Below are 18,804 nucleotides of genomic sequence, written 5' to 3' on the forward strand. Positions count from 1 at the left end.
TTATTTCTACCATGAAATTTGTCAAATGTGATCAATCAAGTTTTGATTGATTGTTTTGTTGATCATCAAGAAAAGTGATTTTGAAGTAAGGGCAGTTTTAGCCCTAGGGGACACTTGGCAATATCTGGTGACACTTCAAATGGGTGTAGTGGTAGTGCTACTGACATCTAGTGAATGGAAGCCGGGGATGCCATTAAACATCTCGTATGCTCAGGACAAGCCCACAGCAAAGAACCATCAAATTTCCTTGTCTGAAATGTCAAGAGTGAAGTTGAGAAATCCTGGTCTAGATTTAAGGAAGTGATTAATAATAATCCACAATAATGTAGATTATACTTAAAAGTATGTCATGTCCATACCCATTCCATTGTGAATACCACAAAGAAACTGAAGAAATATTCTCCTAGTATTACAAAATTATTTTTCGATTCAGGAAAGAAGTTGCTCAAGACGTTGATGAATGAGTGAAATCCCAATGTGCATCTTCACCTTCTTTGTTTTGCTAAAAGATCTCAACCAACACTCATGTTGGAACTATACTCATTTGTCAATTGCAGCCACAGGCTGGTCCAGCAAAAATTTTAAAAAAATTCTGTAAGATTCAATTGGTTATGTGGCATTTATGATAAAAATTATTATGTATATTATTTGTAGTAAATTATGTGCTATACATTCTTTAGATCAGCAAGATTTCTAATAAGCACGTGTGTATGTGTGTGTAAGTGTGTACATTCTTTTTCTTGGAGAGCCTGTTGATAAACATTTATCAACACACCATTGGTTAGAAGCTGCAAAGTTATCTGATGTTAAATGTAACACCCTCATTCCATGTCCTACACAATATGTTCATGAATCTTACCTCTAGAGAAAGCATGGCATAGTTCTGGAAGCTATTTTCTGAGAGGGATTGGGGTAGAGATGAATGCAAATGTGTGCATGGCTGGTTTCATGGGTGGGTGGAGTGGGATACCTCTCTTGCAATGCGGTTTGGCCACACTGGAAGCCTGCCTACCACTCCTTAAATATCTGCTTCAAGGGCCTGTCTCCAATGTTTGACACAGGTCTTTTTGGAGACAAGTGGGTTGTCACTAGGCACAGGGGCAGAAGGCATGGGGGTGAGTAACACAGTAACTGCTGGAGTTTTGGCAGGATTTTGTTTATACATTTAATCTACTAGATCTCATTGTAGTCCTTTTGGAGCAAAATCCAGAGGAAAAAGCAACCAAGAATGGTAGACTTTAGAAGCAGAAACAGGATGGGAAGCCTTGGGTGAGAAGGGGCATTGTGATGAGACCTGGGACCGTGAAAGCATCCAAACGGCACACAGCTCTGAGAGAACTTGAGGAAGGCTCCCAGCAAAGGGAGGGGGCATGCTTTACTTGCTTGACAGTTGCACCAAAGGAAATGAAGATAGAATCCAGAAAAACAGGACACAAGTCTTTTGAGGCCAACTTCAGTATTCTGAGAGTCTCTCCGCCCCCTATATACCACATCTTAGTGCTGGGCATGCTGTGTGTGGGATCAGAATCATTCTGAACGTCATATCTGATGGCTTTCAAAACTGTGGTGCACACATCTTTGTCCAGGTGGGAAAGAAAGGACTTGGAGTGATAGAGATAGCCTTATCCTCACCCTAGAGAAATCCTAGGTATGTGTTCGCATTTGTGTTTACAGATTGGCTTCCAAATCTACCAATGACAACATAGAATGGGGTAGAAGTGCCAAATGGAGAGTAGGATTGTGATATGTAAGATCTGCGAGAGACCTCTGAACCCTTTAGTTAAAATTCCGCCATTCAGAAAGAAGGAAGCAGCCAGAGCAGATTAGTGGCCTATTCCAGGGGACAGGCTGGCCATACTCGAGTCGTGGCGGCCAACCTGCCTCTCACCACTTACCAACCAGGAAGAGAAGGATGGGGAGTAGGCAGGGAGGCTAGAAACCCAGAAGATAGAGATGGTGGGCAAAAGATCTGTTTTTCCTCTCCCTCCCCAAATCCTGAAGTTGCCTTTTAAAAAATTCTGATGGGAATTTGAATTTAAGTCTCCTGCATCCACTGAAAGAGTGGATTGATTAGATTTCAGCTTAAATTGGTGTTTGTATTTTATACACCAAAGCTTAGAAAATGATCTGTACTTAGAAGGAGACACAGAAGTCTGGAGGTCTGGGAAATCATATGTGAGAACTGAAAACCTTTTTAGAAATGTGGGCTTTCATGCAAATTATATTTCCAAAGGACTTGGGTAAAATTTTTAAATTAAAATATTGTAGGTGGCTGTGTATGGATTTTTTATTTTCAAGCATCTGTATGAGTCACTGCAAGTTGTCTGACTTTTTCGTCTCAGCCATATGTCAGCCTGTTCGTCCTTCTTGAGCTGTTTGGTTAGTAAAGTTGATCCTCTGAGGCCACCCATACAGGTGACTGTGACACAGCAGTCAGGGACAAGTACTGTGTGACATATCAATCAGGGACGTCTGCCATGTGACTTGGTACTCAGGGCCATTTACTGTGTGACACAGCAGTCAGGGACATCTGGGTTATTTGGGGAACCCTCTGAGGGATCACGTGCTTTTGTTTTGGTTTCTGAATCTGCACATTAATAATAACACATAGGAAGACACTTAAAGCTAGTGGGGAGTTATTACACTTGTATCTCTAAAACTTCTGGTAGTTTCTTATTCTTACCAAATTATCAAGCTAAAGAAAGAAGGAAGAAGAAAAGTGAAAAACTGAGCAACCAAAATAAAACAGCTGAATTTACAAGATGGAAGGTGGCGTTGGAGTTACATAATACATAGACTCTCAAGCCCTCTGTTTTCTTGCTATTTTATAAAAGGTAAGAGCTGATCCTTATGATGTGCTATAGGCACTGTATTAATGATTTTGTCACACTTGATTTACTTAATACATATGTGCTTTTAAATGCAGGTGTATCTCCAAGAAGCACATGAGGTGGCAGGCTCAGAGTGGAATGAAGTCCTTGTCCTCCTAGTGCGAAGTTGGCTTGGAATCCACACACAGGACTTTTCTCTATGCTTTGTAGTTCCCACTGCCTCTTAGTACAAGGTGGATGACACTCAGATGGTAAAATACAACTGCGTGGAAAGGGCACTTATCTTCTGAGTTGGTGTGGAAACGTATTTCGGGAAGCCTGGCTATTTGAAGGTGAACTCACAGCTCAGGTGGAAGTTTATCTCAGGTGCTCAGGTGTAGTGTGTAGGAGGGAACAGTGTAGTTAGGATGAATCAGCCTGGGATTCCATCCCAGGAAGTGACTGTGAGTGTTGCAGAGATGGTAATGGACTTAACCACACACTGGTGAAGGGCACTGCTTGCCTTTTCATCTCCCACCTGCATCCTGGTTAGTGCAGTTACTGTAATTACCTCCTCTGTGGGAACCAGGAGTTCATCAGGCCCCGACACAGTGAGTGATTGGCTTGTTCCAAGGTCAGACCAATGCTGACCAGCTTGGACAACAGGCGGGCAATGTGGCTCCAAAGGGTATGGAGCAGTATGGGGTAGAGTGAGGGCATTAGGCTGAGGCCAAGCTGCACTGTTGCTGTGTCACTTTGGACAGCCCTACATGTAAAAGCTGTTTCTCCCAGGGGCCCATGCATCTTAGCATGGAAAAATATTGTCTATTCCTCCTGAAAATGCACGGTCGAGGCAAAAGGTGCTAATGCGTCTATGCCAACCTCTGGCCGACAAAGTACATCCCCTCATCTTGTTTTCAGTTCCCTACTGTAGACTTCCCTAGTTGAGGAAGACTCACGACCTGACTTGGTCTTGTTTTCAAATTTTTTTCCAAATACAATTTTACACAGAAACTCGATGTTTTTAAGAGATAGGAGCCAAGCATCTCTGGACGAGATGGTAATGAGACCGAGGGCCCTACCGCTCCTTTCCCCCTGGGAAGTTCCAGAGCTCCAGGGAAGAGAGTTTGAAAATTGCTACAAGTAGGGAATTGATTGTGAAGGACTGGATCCTGAAAACTGGAATGGGGACAGGTGAGCAGATTTTTATGAAACCGAGGCTACCCACCCTATATTCTGACCAGTAGAAGAGCCCCTCTGGCCACTGTCTGAGGAGGTTTACCTTGTTTTGCCTGCGGAACCTGTAGTGGCCTCCCCATCTTGGTTGACTCAAGACACTGCTGATTCTCTTTAAGACTTACCCTGTCACTGGTAGAGTCTTAGGAGGAAATTCTGCATTCAATATTTTATCTTGAGGGCTAGAAAGGACTCCAAAGTTTTGCTGATTTGTTCAGTTGAAACACAAACTCAAAAGTAGCCCAAACCAAATAAAGTTAAAATGTCAGAACTACTTCAGTATAATGTTGAGGAAGGAAACCAAAGGCTTGGGTAGATTGGAATGTTCAAAAGGATTTATCACCTAAGATCTACTCATTCAGTCAAGGAGGGTCCATAGGATACTCCTTTCACCATGAGCATGACAAGTCAATTGGTGTGGGGAAGCACAATATTCTGGAGGAGTTCTGTTTTTGCTCTTTTCTGCAGGACTAAGTGGTAACTGCTACCATTGAACTAAAATCCTTAAGTGCAATGAGGATAATTGGATCCCAGGGTGGCAGGGGCTAAGTACGAGTGCTTAATTGCAAAATACAAGATGGTCATGGTTATTGTAATGCACAGGGGAGTCAAAGCAGTAATCATCGTAGTCTGACTCACAGAGACCTATGGCACTGGCTAGTTGATCACGACATCTCTAGAAAAGAAACAGATGGACAGTCTATCAAATTCTTACTTGATCTTTATGGGTGGAAGAGTTTTAGATCTAGTGAACAGAAATCTATCTGGACCCGCCAAAACAGAGAATCACAGCCCCTGATCAATATCCAGATTTGGGCCAATTTGTAGACCCAGAATCTCTCTCTCTCTCTCTCTTTTTCGAGAGATAGATAGATGGAGAGAGAGAGAGAGAGAGAGAGAGAGAGAGCCGTAGCGGGAGGTGGGGGGTGCAGAGGGAGAGGGAGAATCTTAACCAGGCTCCATGCCCAGTATGGAGGCTTGATCTCACAACCCTGTGGGGCTTGATCTCACAACCCTGAGATAATGACTTGAAATGAAATCAAGAATTGGGTGCTTAACTGACTGAGCCACCTAGGCTTCCCTATATCCAGAAACCCTTAAATGAAGGGGAGCCAGATCCCCTTGGGGAAGGATCCTAGCATATTGCCAAAATTTGATATAGTTAATCTTTCTCCTAGTCTTCTCTAGAGGGACCCAAAGCCATTTCCTGGGATTAGTATGCATTGGGGAAAGGAAATAATCAGACATTTTTGAGTTTATCAGACACCGGTCTGAGCCAATACTGATGCTAGAAGACTCAAAACATCACTGTGGTCCATCAGTCAGAGTAGGGGCTTATGGAGGTCAGGTGATCAATGTTAGGTCCACCTTAAAGTGGGCTCAGTGGGTCCCCAAAGCCATCCTGTAGTTATTTCTCCATTTCTGGAATGCATATGCATAGATACACCCAGCAGCTGAAAGAATCTCTACATTGGTTCCTGACCTATGGAGTGAAGGCTATTGTGGTAGGCAAAGGTCAAGTGCAAGTCACTAGAATTCCCTCTACCTACTAAAATAGTAAATCAAAAATAATATTGCATTTCTGAAGGGATTGCAAAGATTAGTGCCACCATTAAGGACTTGAAAGAAGCAGAGCTGGTGATTCCCACCACACACCCATTTAACTTGCCTTATTTGTACAAAAGACAGATGTGTCTTGGGAAATGCCAGTGGATCATCACAAGCTCAATCAGATGGTTATTCCAACTGCAGTGGCTGGTCCAGATGTGGTTTTGTTGCTTGAGCAAATTAACATATCCCTTGGTAGCTAGTATGCAGCTACTGACTTGGAAAATGTTTTTTACTTTATATCTGTTAATAAAGACCACCAGAGACAGTTTGCTTTCAGCTAGGCCAGCAGTGCACTCACTGTCCTACCTCAGGGCTATATCAACTCTGCAGTCTAATGTCATAACATAGCCTTCAGGGATCTAGATGACCTCTCCCTTCTACGGGACATCACATGTTTCCTTAAATTGATGACATTGTGCTGACTGGACCTAGTGAACAAGAAGTAGCAATGATTCTCGACTTGTTGGCAGGGCACTTGAATGCCAGAGGCTGGGAAACAACAGATTCCACGAGAAGTTTAGAGGATTTACACCTTGATGAGATGCCTAGGGGTTCAGTGGCACAGGACATGTCGAGATATCCTTCTAAGGTGAAAAATAAATTGTGGGGCTGTAAGGCTTGATCTCACAACCCTGAGATAATGACTTGAAATAAATCAAGAATTGGGTGCTTAACTGACTGAGCCACCTAGGCTTCCCTATATCCAGCACCCCTTAAATGAAGGGGAGCCAGATCCCCTTGGGGAAGGATCTTAGCATATTGCCAAAATTTGATACAGTTAATCTTTCTCCTAGTCTTCCCCAGAGGGACCTAAAGCCATTTCCTGGGATTAGTATGCATTGGGGAAAGGAAATAATCCGACATTATTTGTTGTCACGGCCCTCCGACAACCAAAGATGAGGCACAATGCCTGGTAGGCCTCTTTAGATTTTGGAGGCAACACACTCCTTATTTTGGGATGCTATTCTGGCCCATTTATTGAGTGACCTGAAAAGCTGCTAGTTTTGGGTGGGACCCAGAACAAAAGAAGGCTCTGCAACAGGTCCAGGCTGCCGTGCAAGCTGGTCTGCCACTTGGGCCATATGATCCAGCATATCTGATCATGCTTGAAGTGTCAGCAGCAGATAGAGATGCTGTTTGAAGCTGTTGGCAGTCTTCTATAGTTGAATCACAGTTGAATCCTTACCATTTTGTTGCAAAGCCCTGCAATCCTCTGGGATAACTACTTTACTTTTGAAAAAAAAAAAAAAAAAAAACTTTTGGCCCACTACTTAGTAAAGACTGAACACTTAACCATGAGCCACCAAGTTACCACATGAACTCAGCTACACATGATGAGTTGCTTGTTGTTTGATTTACCAAGTCATGAAGCTGGGCATGCACAGTAACCCCCTATTGTTAAATGGAAGTGATATATATATGAGACGGGATATATGAAAGTGGTACAAACTCCGATCAGTACACCTGATTATTCATGTTGTCTGGATGGATAGATATTCATGTTGTCTGGAATGGCCAGAGGTATGAGGTTATACAGATTCACAGACTGAGGCCAATAGTATGGCTGGGTAGACAGGGACTTGGAAGGAACATGATCAGAAAATTGGGGACCGGGAGGTCTGGGAAGAGGTATATGGATAGATGTCTTTAAACGGACAAAGAGTGTGAAAGTGTTTGTATTCCATGTATATGTTCACCAAAAGCAACCTCAGCAGAGGAAGAGCCTAATAACAAGTAGCTAGGATGATCTGTTCGATGGATGTCATTCAGCTTTTTTCTCCAGCTGCTCCTGTCATTGCCCAGTGGACTCACAAATAAAGTGGCATGGTGGTGAGGGTGGAGGTTACCCACGAGTCAGAAACTCACCAGGCCAACCTGCCTATGGCCACTGCTGGATGTCCAATTTTTGAGAAGCAGACTGTAAAATGCCACCATTCCATGGAGGTTATCAGCCCTCTATTTGCAGATTGACTACATTGGACCACATCCATCATGGAAATGGCAGCACTTTGCTTTTACATAAATGGATATTTAGTCTGGATTTACCCTCTCTGTGTGCAATGCTTCTGCCAAAGCTAGAACCAATGGATTTAGAGGATGGCTCCCCCATCGTCATGGTATTCCACACAGTATTGCTTCTCATCAAGGAATTTACTTCACAGCAAATGAAGAATGGGAATGGGCCCATGCTCATGGAATTCACTAGTTTTACCATTTTCCCCTATCATTCTGAAGCAGTTAGCCTGATAAGACGGTGAAATGGCCTTTCTTAAGATTTTAATTTTTTTGGAATGACCTTCTAGAGATTCAGTTATAACATTAGCTAGATAGAAATATCTTGTCCTCTAAAATGCAGTACATACTCTAAATCAGTATCTTTAGTATGTGACTAGAGTCAATGAAAAACTGCAAAACCCAATACTAGCAGGACTGATAATGGTCTAGACTCCTTACAAATGAAGATTTGTGTTACCCCACTAGGCAAAGAAGGTGGTCTCTTAGATATATCAACATGACTAAGCTATGGTCTCCAGTTTTCACTCAAACACTTCCCTCAAAGGTACCATGAAGGTATTTTGTAGATGTGATTGCAATTCATAATCAGCTGACTTTAAGTAAAGACCATCCTAGATATTCTGGTTATGTGACCCGTTGTAGAAATGAGGACTTGTAATAGTTATGGGTATTTCTTCCTAATATTTTAATGAATATTTATGAATATTCTTCCAAATATTTTCCTATTTTTCCTCCTCTTATCTTTTTTTCATTTAACATAAGATATATTAATAGTAGTTAACTTTCTAGTTCAGCATTTAAGGTACAGAATATTAAAGAATACTATTTGAGCATCAAACCAGAGGGCTTTGCATCCTTTTCTGAGGAAAAGGTAAGTATGTTTTTGGTTATATGCAGGATATGTGTGTCCCATTAAGTGAGATTATGACTGTCGTGTCTTTATTTAGAAATTAAGTATGGTTGAAGGGGACATGTATGGTTGCCAAGTTGACAGGGAGTGGGCTGTGGGGATCTTGTAGATACATCAACATGGCTAAGCTACAGTCTCCAGTTATCTACTCACATACTAATCTAGCTGTTGTTGTGAAGGTATTTTTAAGATGTTACTCAATTTCATTACTTGACTTAAAGTGAAGAATTATTTGGACCTGACTCAGTCAGTTGTAAATCCTTAAAAGCAGGGCTGAAACTTCCCTCAGAGGAGATGCTTCTGCCTCTGCTCAAGTTCTACCTTGCTCCTTCCTCTCTTCCTCCCTCCCTTCTTCCCTCCCTTCCTTTCTTCCTTCCTTCCTACCTCAATCCCTCCGTCCCTTCCCTTCCTTCCTTCATTCTTCCTTTCCCTTCTCCCTCCTCTCTTCCCCCTTCCCTCCTTCCTTCCTCCTTCTTCCTTCCCTCCCTGCCTTCCTGCCTTCCCTTCCCTCCTTCCTTCAAGTATAGCTGACACACAATGAAACATTAGTTTCAGGCGTACACCATAGTGATTCCGGCACCCTGTACATTATGCTCAGCTCACCACAAGCTCTACCTTGCTGTTACCAATTTCAAATTTGCGTCAACAATTACATAAACCAATTGTTTGTGGCAAATCTTAATACATGTCTTCTCTTCATTCGGCCTCTCTGGCAAACCTTCACTGATACACAATCTAACTTTCTCCTGGAAGTGTGGATGGGTATTTGCTCATCAGTCTCAGAAGTCGGAATGGAAGCATCGCTGGATCCAAGGAGATTTTGCAGATGGTTAGTTCTGATTTATAGTAAATAATGCAATGACCACCCAGTTTATAATGAATGTGGGTTGCTTTTTTTTTTTGGTTGAGGTAGGTATAGTTTTACGAGGATTACTTTAAACTCCCCAAGCTACGCTTTTTTTGGGGGGGAAAAAGGCAGGGGTTTCTCTGGGCAGGTAAGTTTAAGAAATGACTTTAAAGAGATGTGCCTATTTTAGGATTTCTCATAGCCTTTTTGATGCTTCTGGGCATGCAGTTCCAAAAGGGACATAATACGAGGTGTTTACTAATTTTATTTGAATATGCAACATTTTTCTCCCTCTGGGTATTGCAACACTAGAATTTCATGAGAGTTATTTTAAGAAACACTTATTCACATGTCTATGGTCCGTAAATAAAATTCTGAATGGGAAGAATCTTATCTCATTAGCTTGCCTTTCACTTGACTCATGGTAAATCTGACTATGTCCCTACTTTGTAAGACATTTTATCATAAAAACAAACCATCAGAAATTAAAAGAGTGCTTTAAAATTATATGTGAAAGAAGAGTTTTCATATCCCAATCTCAAAGGATGCCCAGTGGAAACAGAGTGCTATGAGAGAATTAATCATTAGTTGCACCTGTTACTATGTTTATACCCACTTGATAAAGTGGAAATCTTCCAGTTTGTACACTTAGGATTCCTTGATAGAAACACACACACACACACGTGCACATGGGCTTGCATGTGTGTGTAGGTACACATTTTACAGTAGAAATTCAATCAATTTATAGGTTACAACAGATGGAAGTCACCTGTTGTTTTGTTTTACAGGCACTTATTATTTATTTTAGAATCATCATACTCATAAATTGTACTCTATGATTTTTCCAACACTGAAAAAAAGAGAAAGTGAAGCAATGCTGAAGAATTAAATATTCTAAATGGGTTTAATTTTAAAAGACAAAATTCTGAAGCTTGGGTAGAATGTCTCATGATTATGCTGTCACCTTAGTATTTTCCAATTTTTATCTATATAGCATATGTTTCTCTTGCTCTTTACTATCTTCCAGCCAAAAATTTTGGGAAGTTTATTTGGCTTTCTTATCTTTACTTTTTACATCTTTTACTTTACATTCAAAAAATTTTATTTTTCACTAAATCTGATAAAGTACATTTGAAACAGTATAAATATATAATTTACATATTTTGGTAGTATGAAGATCTCTGCCGCCATTTCTTTATGTTATACTATATATCTGTATATATGCTATCCCACAGCATTAACTCAACAAGGATACTGTGAAATAATTGCATGTTCTTGGGGAAAAATGAGTTTGCTGGAAAGATCTTTTTTATCCAGAATACATTAGCAAATGCATAATCAGCAAGAAAAACCTATCTTTTCCTGTGCCCATCTATTGTTCTAACACATGATTTAGCCTCTCTAGGGCAATCTCAGGGCCTATGGGTTTCAGTGTCCCTGGGGTGTTGTTACATAGTGGATTGTAATATGTATGTATGCAGTAGGAGCTCAATATTGCCTGTGGCTGATGATCTCTGTTGTTTTCCTTCAACTCTTGTTGCATAGGTGGGTTGGCTTCATGGAATGGGCCAAGAGAGTGTGGGAGGTAGCCAGTGGGTCAGGGGAGGCTCAACATGCATGTCTGTAGCTTGCTGGGTTCCAGCCAGGGCACATTACTCCATCAGGTCCTATTTATCTTCATCTCCTCAACATCAGCATAGTTTGTGGCAAGGAAAACGTAGCTGCTATTTTCTCCTCCCTGTGAGTAGGGGGTAGAGGCAGGTGTGAAAGCGCTAAGGCTGTCAAGGCTGTCCTTCATCCTGCCCCCTTCACATCCTCTCTCCATGCCCAGGGGACACGGAACAGTGTATCCACATGGAGGTGAGTTCTTTGGAGGGGAGGATGGATTGTCTACTTTCCTTTGGAAATGTGTTCCTAACATGGAAACTGGGATTTAACACATTGCACACAAAGATCATATCTCTAGTTCTCTCCAGCCACCCCATGTGGTCACCAAAAGGGCCTCCTGCCCGGTGCCTTGATCAGGACTAACAGCATTGGGAATATTATCCCCTCATTATTCTTGGGCAACTGTTGCTCCATCCCTCTGGAGATCCCCAACCAAGGCTTGGATTTCTGAAGCTCCTTCTGTAGTTCCAGTCTGAAGCATCCCCTCCAGGCATGCTTCCTTTCCCCCTGACCATGCTCTCTTTATTTTGTGCCAGACTGTCTACTTTTCTCTGTCGTCTGGCCCTCTCTGGGCCATTCTCATGTGGTGATTTTCCTAAAGACTGTTTTTCTTTCTTTCTTTTTTTTTTTTTTTAACCACAATGCCCTCTGCTTAGCAAACCAAACTTATCTCGGTGGCAAACACTGACAATTTGGGTTATTCATGTCTTATCATTATTTATAGCATAGCAGGTAAGAACAAGAATCCTGGAATCAAAGGCTGGGTCTGAAACCCAGCTTTGCTACTGACAAATGTGTGACTCCAAGCAAGTTTCTTAATCTTCTCTGGGTCTCAGTTTCCTCACCCATAAAATGACAATAGAGCTTTTACTTTATAGGATTGTTTAAGATATTAAATGATTGTCTGTGGTGAGAGTTTCAGAAGATAATAGAAGCTCATAGTTATGTTCTCAGGGTTATGTTCTTATTCTCCCAGCAAATGAAGGTCATTGGCCTCTGCTCACCCGCCCCCACACCCTGGCTCCCCCATCTCCTCAGTCCTAGCTCTGCTGTCCTTTTCCTGATGAATAGTTCACCTTCCGCATGTTCTCTGATAATGTTGCTCAGCACAGATCCGGCGCTCACATGCTCACCCTTAGGACCTATGTCTGGTCTGTACTACTTTATTCTTGGATTGTTATACTTGCTACTTGCATTTTGTCTTGTTGCACATTGTGCTGTGCATTCCAGTACTTAGAGTTAAGCTCATGGTTACTATTTTTATCAAGAACTAAGTATGAAGTATTATGCTTAGTTAATTAAAGGTGAAGAATTGGCATATTTTTCCATAAATTGAATTGCATTTTTGAAGATCAATATAAATGGAATTAATGGCCACATATCTGCTGTCGCTTTTGGGATTCAAATAACACAAATCTATCTTATTCACTCAAAGGAAAATAAACATCTGGTGTGAACTTCTGGATCTGGCCCTTTTGCCAGTGTTCCTGGTATTTGCTGATAGAAAGAGGTGCTTCGTGGGTGCCTGGAAAGGAATCTTAACCTTTACAGAAGTGAGGAAAGTAGTGGGTGGCCTGGGGTAGAGCTGGAACGCCATCCTGGACTGTAGCCCAGCTCACCTGGAACCCACTGTCTTGTATTAGGAGCCCGATGCAGCAGAGACCCAGGAATGACCTCCCATTTTAGAGAACAGGAAAATGTTCTTGATGTTCTTAATGATCTAGCTGATAACAGGTGGTTGAAAAGAAGAGGGGGAAACCTGACCCTAGGCATTAAGGTCATTTACCTTTCTCCATGCTAGAAAAGAACTGAGTTTGATCTATAGCAAGGCTGTATTCAAGCAAAAGCTTCCTGGGGTGGGTTGGGGGTGGGGTCTGTTGACATCTGATGCTGATCAGGACATGATTTTGTCTTTAGTTGCAGCTGCTTGAGTGAGAATCCCCAAAGAAAGGACCTAGTCCTCTCCCCCATTGCTACTTTGTTTCTCCAAAGTTCCAGTTTCCATATACCGGACTTTTCAAGTGTCCTCTGTTTCTAGGACTGTTGCACACACCCTCCAAAAAGAACTACCTCTTCCTGGATAATCCTCTCTTCTAGAGAACAGGGAAGGACAATGTTTCATAATTCTGAATGTGTTTCCCTTTTTCCTTTTTGTATTTTTCCCATTTTATAGAATGAGCTTGTGTTATTTTTATAGAGGAACAATAAGTTATATATACAAAAAGCAGTAAAAGCATTGCTTCTGTTCTTTAGTTCTTGCTTTTGAACTGACATTAGAATTTTGTGCTTGCGAAACTACTCTGACTGTCACATCCATCCCAGACTTTTTGGTGACACTTGTAGGCCTGTGGACTCTGGCCCCTTCCCACCATCCTTTTTTTTTAATGCTTCAACACCCATCTTCTGTTTGAATCATGACAGTATCTACCTCCTGAATTCCCCTGCCTTCTGGCACACATACAGTGAGTGTTCTGCTCTGCCCCTGCCTATTTCTGGCTCCCTTGGTGGGCGCAGGCCCATCCTCCCTTCTGCCTCTATAAACCCGACCCGCCTCTCCAAGTTCATCTTTGATTTATGACACTTTCTTGAACCATCCGGGTCCATGCAGACACAGCTGTCTCTTCTCTGAACTGTCACTGACCTTATTATCTGCAATAATTATATAGTCACAGTGATAGTGCCTTGCATTTGGACAGCTCTTTGCAGTTTTCAAAGCATGTTCACACCACTCATGCCATCTTAGGGCTAGAATTAAGGTGAGGACAGTGAGACACGAATTCTCAAGAGTCATTTGAGGGCTGGGTTGGAGTCTGTCTTTATTGAAAAATGTTGATATTTTGTTCACCATGAATTTTTCTGGCATTCACTTTCGTTTTTAAACCTATTGCCTTAGTATTTGTCTTGATTCCTGAGTTTTTTGGTGCCCTCTTGAATTTTGACGCAAGCACCTCACCTGGTAGGATGCTAATCCTGCCTCCAGTCACAGAGTCCTTTAACAGTACTATGAACGGTGCATAGGGTGACACAGGCCTGTTTCACACATACCCGACTCCTCTCTCACACTTGGTTCTGAGCTTTGTGGGGGCAGCTTTGTTGGGGGCAGCTGACACTCCTCCATCCCTTTTGGGTTGGCATCTTGAGGTATCTGTTGATGAGTTTAATTCAAGGTACTGCAGTGGGATTGGGAGAAGCTGGCTATTCAGCCATGTGGGGACCATGAACTTGTACAAAGCCCAGTCTCTGCCCTTGTGTCTGCCTGCAGAGCCCACTGCACACCCAGGAAGAGAATTTTCTTTGCTTCAAAGATTTAGCACTCATTTGACAGAACAGTTATGGAGGCTGTCTGGGAGGGGAGAATTTGATTGAAGAAAACACAGTCAATGGCCCCAAGGGAGCTCAGAAATTGGCTGGGTCCCTGGTGCTTCTGTGTCAAGTAGGAACAAGCTCCTTAAGAAGAGACTAATATTTCTGTAAAAGAACATATGCTATTGATTCTGAAATGACTTTAACCTTTGAAGGTTTGTATGTACAGTCATGTGGCACTGAGATTAACTTTTTAGATTCACAATTCAAAGTGTATATACTTAAAAGCATCTACTTTTTTTTAGATTTATTTATTTATTTGAGAGAGAGAGAGAGAGAGAAAGCAAGTGCGAATTGGGGGCAGGGGAGGGCCAGAGGGAGGCCCTCTCCTACCCTCCCCCCCCACTGCTGAGCATGGAGCCCGGCATGGCACTCAATCCCAGGACCCTGAGATAATGACCTAAGCCAAAACCTAGAGCTGGATACGTAACCTACTGAGCCACCCACACACCCCAAAGCATCTACTCTCGAAATACAAATGTAACAGTGTGTGGTATGGGACTTTAGAATGAGGTTTTGTTGGATTTGGTGTGATTCAGGTTGGCTCATGGCTGGGTTCTTATCCTAACAGGTTGTAGAGACTACTTGTGTTATCTCACCGCACACACATATGGGTAGTAGGGCAGCTGGGGAGGGGGAGCATCTCTTACTGCCTGCTATTCCTTTGTTAGTGGGGTCTTTCCACCTGTTTTAGGATTGGAGACAGAGTGTGGATCAAACTATTACCTTGAGAGAATAAGATAAAGAAGGAATGTATTATTCAGCAATAAAAAGAAATGAGCCATCAAGCCACAAAGAGACATGGGAAAACTTAAGTGCATGTTACTAAGTGAAAGAAACTGGTCTGAAAAGGCTACATACATACTGTGTGATTCCAACTCTGTGACAGGCTGGAAAAGGCAAGTCTATGGAGACAATGAAAAGATCAGTGGTTGCCAGGGGCTAAAGGGGAGGGAGACAGAGGAATAGGTGAAGCCCAGATTTTTAGGGCAGTGAGAATACTCCTTGTGATACTGCCACAGTGGGCACAGGTCATTATGCATTTGTCCAACTCCATAGGATGTACAACACAAAGGGGGAACCCTAATGTAAACTGTGGACTTTAGTTGATAATAACGTATCAATATTGGTTCATCAACATTGCTACAATTTTGGGGGGGATGTGGGCAGAAGGAGAGGGAAAGAGAATCCTTAAGCTGAGGACCCTGAGCTCCATGATCAGTGGGGCCTCTGCTTGGGGCTCGATTCCAGGACCCTGAGATCACGACTTGATATGAAATCAAGAGTCAGTTACTTAACTAACTGAGCCACCCAGGTGCTCCACTGTCACAATTGTAATAAATATGCCACACTGATGCAAGGTTTTAACAGGGAAACTTTGGTAGGTGGAAAGGTGGTAGGTATAAGGGAATTCTCTGTAGTTTTTTTTTTTTTTCAGTTTTTCTGTGGATCTAAAACTATTCTGAAAAATAAGATATATTGATTAAAAAGAAAGAGACAGAGAAAGGAAGAAAGAAAGGATGAAAGAAGTCCATCTTACCTTCCAACAAAAGCCTTTGTTCTAAGAAGTGTATTAGGGAAGGACAGTCACATGGGCAGGGGGTGGGCACGGTGCTACAGCACAATCAAGCTCAAAACAGCCCGATTTTTTCCAATCATCCAGCCATCCTGAATTTAGTCAAACAGAGCTTTTGAGATTGTGGATGGTGATGGAAGCTTCTTGACGTGGCAAATGTTCTCCTGGGGATGTCAAGTTTGAGTCCTCTCTTTTGCAGAGTAACTGAGCTGCCTCGATTACATGACAAATATTTTCACACACGAGCATCATCCAAAAATCGGCAGAGGCTGGGTGAGGAGGCAGATGCGGAAGTGTTCTCAGAGCCTGGAAGTGTTAGGTTTAGAAAGGAGGAAACTTTCTTTACATTCTTGACACAGGAACCCTGGGATGTCAGAGCAGGAATTTAGTCATGAGAAAGGGATAACATATTTACGGAGGGGTCAATGGTGCACTAATGAAGATTGTGATGAGGGGGGATAGAGTAAGAGTGCCATCCACCAAAGTTTTCCAAGAGTCAGGCATCGGTCTAAGCCCTTTATAAGCACAAACTTACTTAATTATGATACCAACAGAGATGGAACCTGCCATTACCCCAATCTACAGATTGGAAAACTCATACTAGAAACATCAGTCACTTGCATGTGATTGCATAGTCAGTAAGAAGCCACACAGAATTCAAATCCAGTCTTCCAGCTCAAGACTCTGTGGCCTTCACCCAATCATGTGGCCTCCAATCAGCCCCTGATAATAGGTGACAGTTGCAAGTCCAGCACTGTCTCGCCCATGGGGGCAGACAGCAAACGGTTTTTGTCTGGAAACACCTATGTATATGATATATAATACAGACATTCACGCTGCAGAATCCGAATAAGGCCTCCTGATGATGGTCTTAATCCCCAGAGCCTGCAAAATATGTGATCTTGCTTGGCAAAAGGGACTTTGCATTTAATTAAGGACCTTGAGATGGGGAGATTATCTTGAATTATCAGGGTGGGCCCAATGTAATCAGTGAGAAAGGAGGGTCAATGTCAGAGAGAGAGAGAAAGAGAGAGAGCTTGAGAGAGATGTAGAGAGAGAGCACAGAAACAGAAGTCAGAATGCGGCAAGGCCACAGGAATGTGGACAGCCTCTATAAGCCAGGAGAGGTGAGGAAGATTTTTCCCTGAGAGCTCCCATAAGGAACCAGCCCCACTGACACTTTGATTTGAGAACTTCTCACATCCAGAACTATAAAGACTCTAAATCTGTGTTACTTCAAACCATTAAGTGTGTGGTAATTTGTCACAGGGGTGATAGAAAACTGATATATACACACACACATATATATAAAATACAGTAATCCCCCTTTATCTGTGGGGGATACCTTCCAAGACCCCCTGTGGATGCCTGAAATCATGAATAGCTCTGAACCCTATACATACTGTTTTCTTTTTTATATGTAATTCCTATGATACAGTTTAAGTTATAAATTAGGCACTGTGAGAGATTGACAACAATGAATAATAAAATACAATAATTATAATTACTATACAAAAAGTATGTGACTGTGGTCTCTTTCTCAAAATGTCTTATTGTACTGTACTCGCCCTTTTTGTGATGATGTGAGATGACAAAACGCCCACATGATGATGAGACCAAGTGAGGTGAGTGATGTAGGCATGTGATGTAATGTTGGGTTATCTTCAACCTCTTGATTATACATTAGAAGGAGGATCATCTGCTTCTAGACAGCAATTGACTGAGGACAATTGAAAGCTCAGAGAGTGAAACCGTGGATAAGGGAGGGACTATTGCACACACGCTTACACATGCACACACATACATTCAGAGAGGTTTAGGGCTGTGCTTGCTGACTGGCTCTGAACCCTTTTGCCTTCCTCTCAAGGGCTGGCTCCGCAAGGTGGCTTGGCCTCCATCATGCCTATGACTCTCCCCTCTACTCCCCTGAGGGCCCTAATTTGGACCTGGTTTGAGTGATAAATGATACAGTTGCCTCATCTCAACCCATCTCTTGGTTATCTGTCTGTGATTTTAGTCCCTGAATATTTTTAATTCCAAGTAGCCTCCTCCTGCCACCCAGCACACCCCTGTTACCACCTCCTTGAATCATGGGTTCATCCAAAAAAATCGTCAAGTCCAACATCTTAATTTTGTAAAGGAAAACACTGAGTTCTACAGAAGTTACGAGGAAATTACTCAAGGTGACATGAAGTCAGTGCCAAAGCTGTGCCTTGAGCTCAGGAATCCTGCAGCGATGCTTCTAGGAGAAGAATCTTCCCCAGTGATTCCAAGAGCTCATTGCACAGTGAGTGGGTGTTGACCCAACAGAACCCAACAGAGAAGGATGTTATGTATCAAACATCTGTGTAACCTGCTCAGGCCTGACACGTGAGCACGTGGAGTTCTTGGTCTCATGACCAAAGGCATCTTTCCCCTGATCCACAATCTTTGCTATTGTCATGGACTGAATGTTTGTGTCTCCTCGCCTCCCCCCAGGTCCATATGTTAAAGCCCTAACTTCCAAGGTGTCTGTATTTGGAGGTGGGACCTCTGAAGAAATAATTAGGGTTAAAAGAGGTCAAAGGGGGGGGGACCTTGATCCTGTAGGATAAGTGTCTTTGTAAGAAGAAATATGGAGACCTCTCTCTCTCTCCTCACTCACATGCACCGACGAGAGGCCACGTGAACACATAGCAAGAAGGCTATGTCACTTGCCAACCAAGAAGACAGATCGCACCGGAAAGAGAATCAGCCGGCACTTTGATCTTGGGTTCAATTCTCTAGA

General features: G+C 42.5%; 1 protein-coding gene and 1 long non-coding RNA gene across 2 annotated transcripts in view; one reads left to right on the plus strand and one right to left on the minus strand.

The window, feature by feature from the left end:
- KCNJ6 (potassium inwardly rectifying channel subfamily J member 6) overlaps positions 1–18,804 on the minus strand; it is a 270,134-nt gene that overhangs the window by 127,918 nt on the left and 123,412 nt on the right. The window lies entirely within an intron of this gene.
- Positions 2,519–3,109, plus strand: LOC125754112 (uncharacterized). Its single transcript, XR_007407540.1, has 2 exons — positions 2,519–2,834; positions 2,927–3,109. It is a non-coding gene; the product is annotated as an uncharacterized LOC125754112 (long non-coding RNA).

Source organism: Canis lupus, chromosome 31 (genome assembly GCF_003254725.2).
Source record: "Canis lupus dingo isolate Sandy chromosome 31, ASM325472v2, whole genome shotgun sequence".
Classification (NCBI taxonomy): Eukaryota; Metazoa; Chordata; class Mammalia; order Carnivora; family Canidae; genus Canis; species Canis lupus.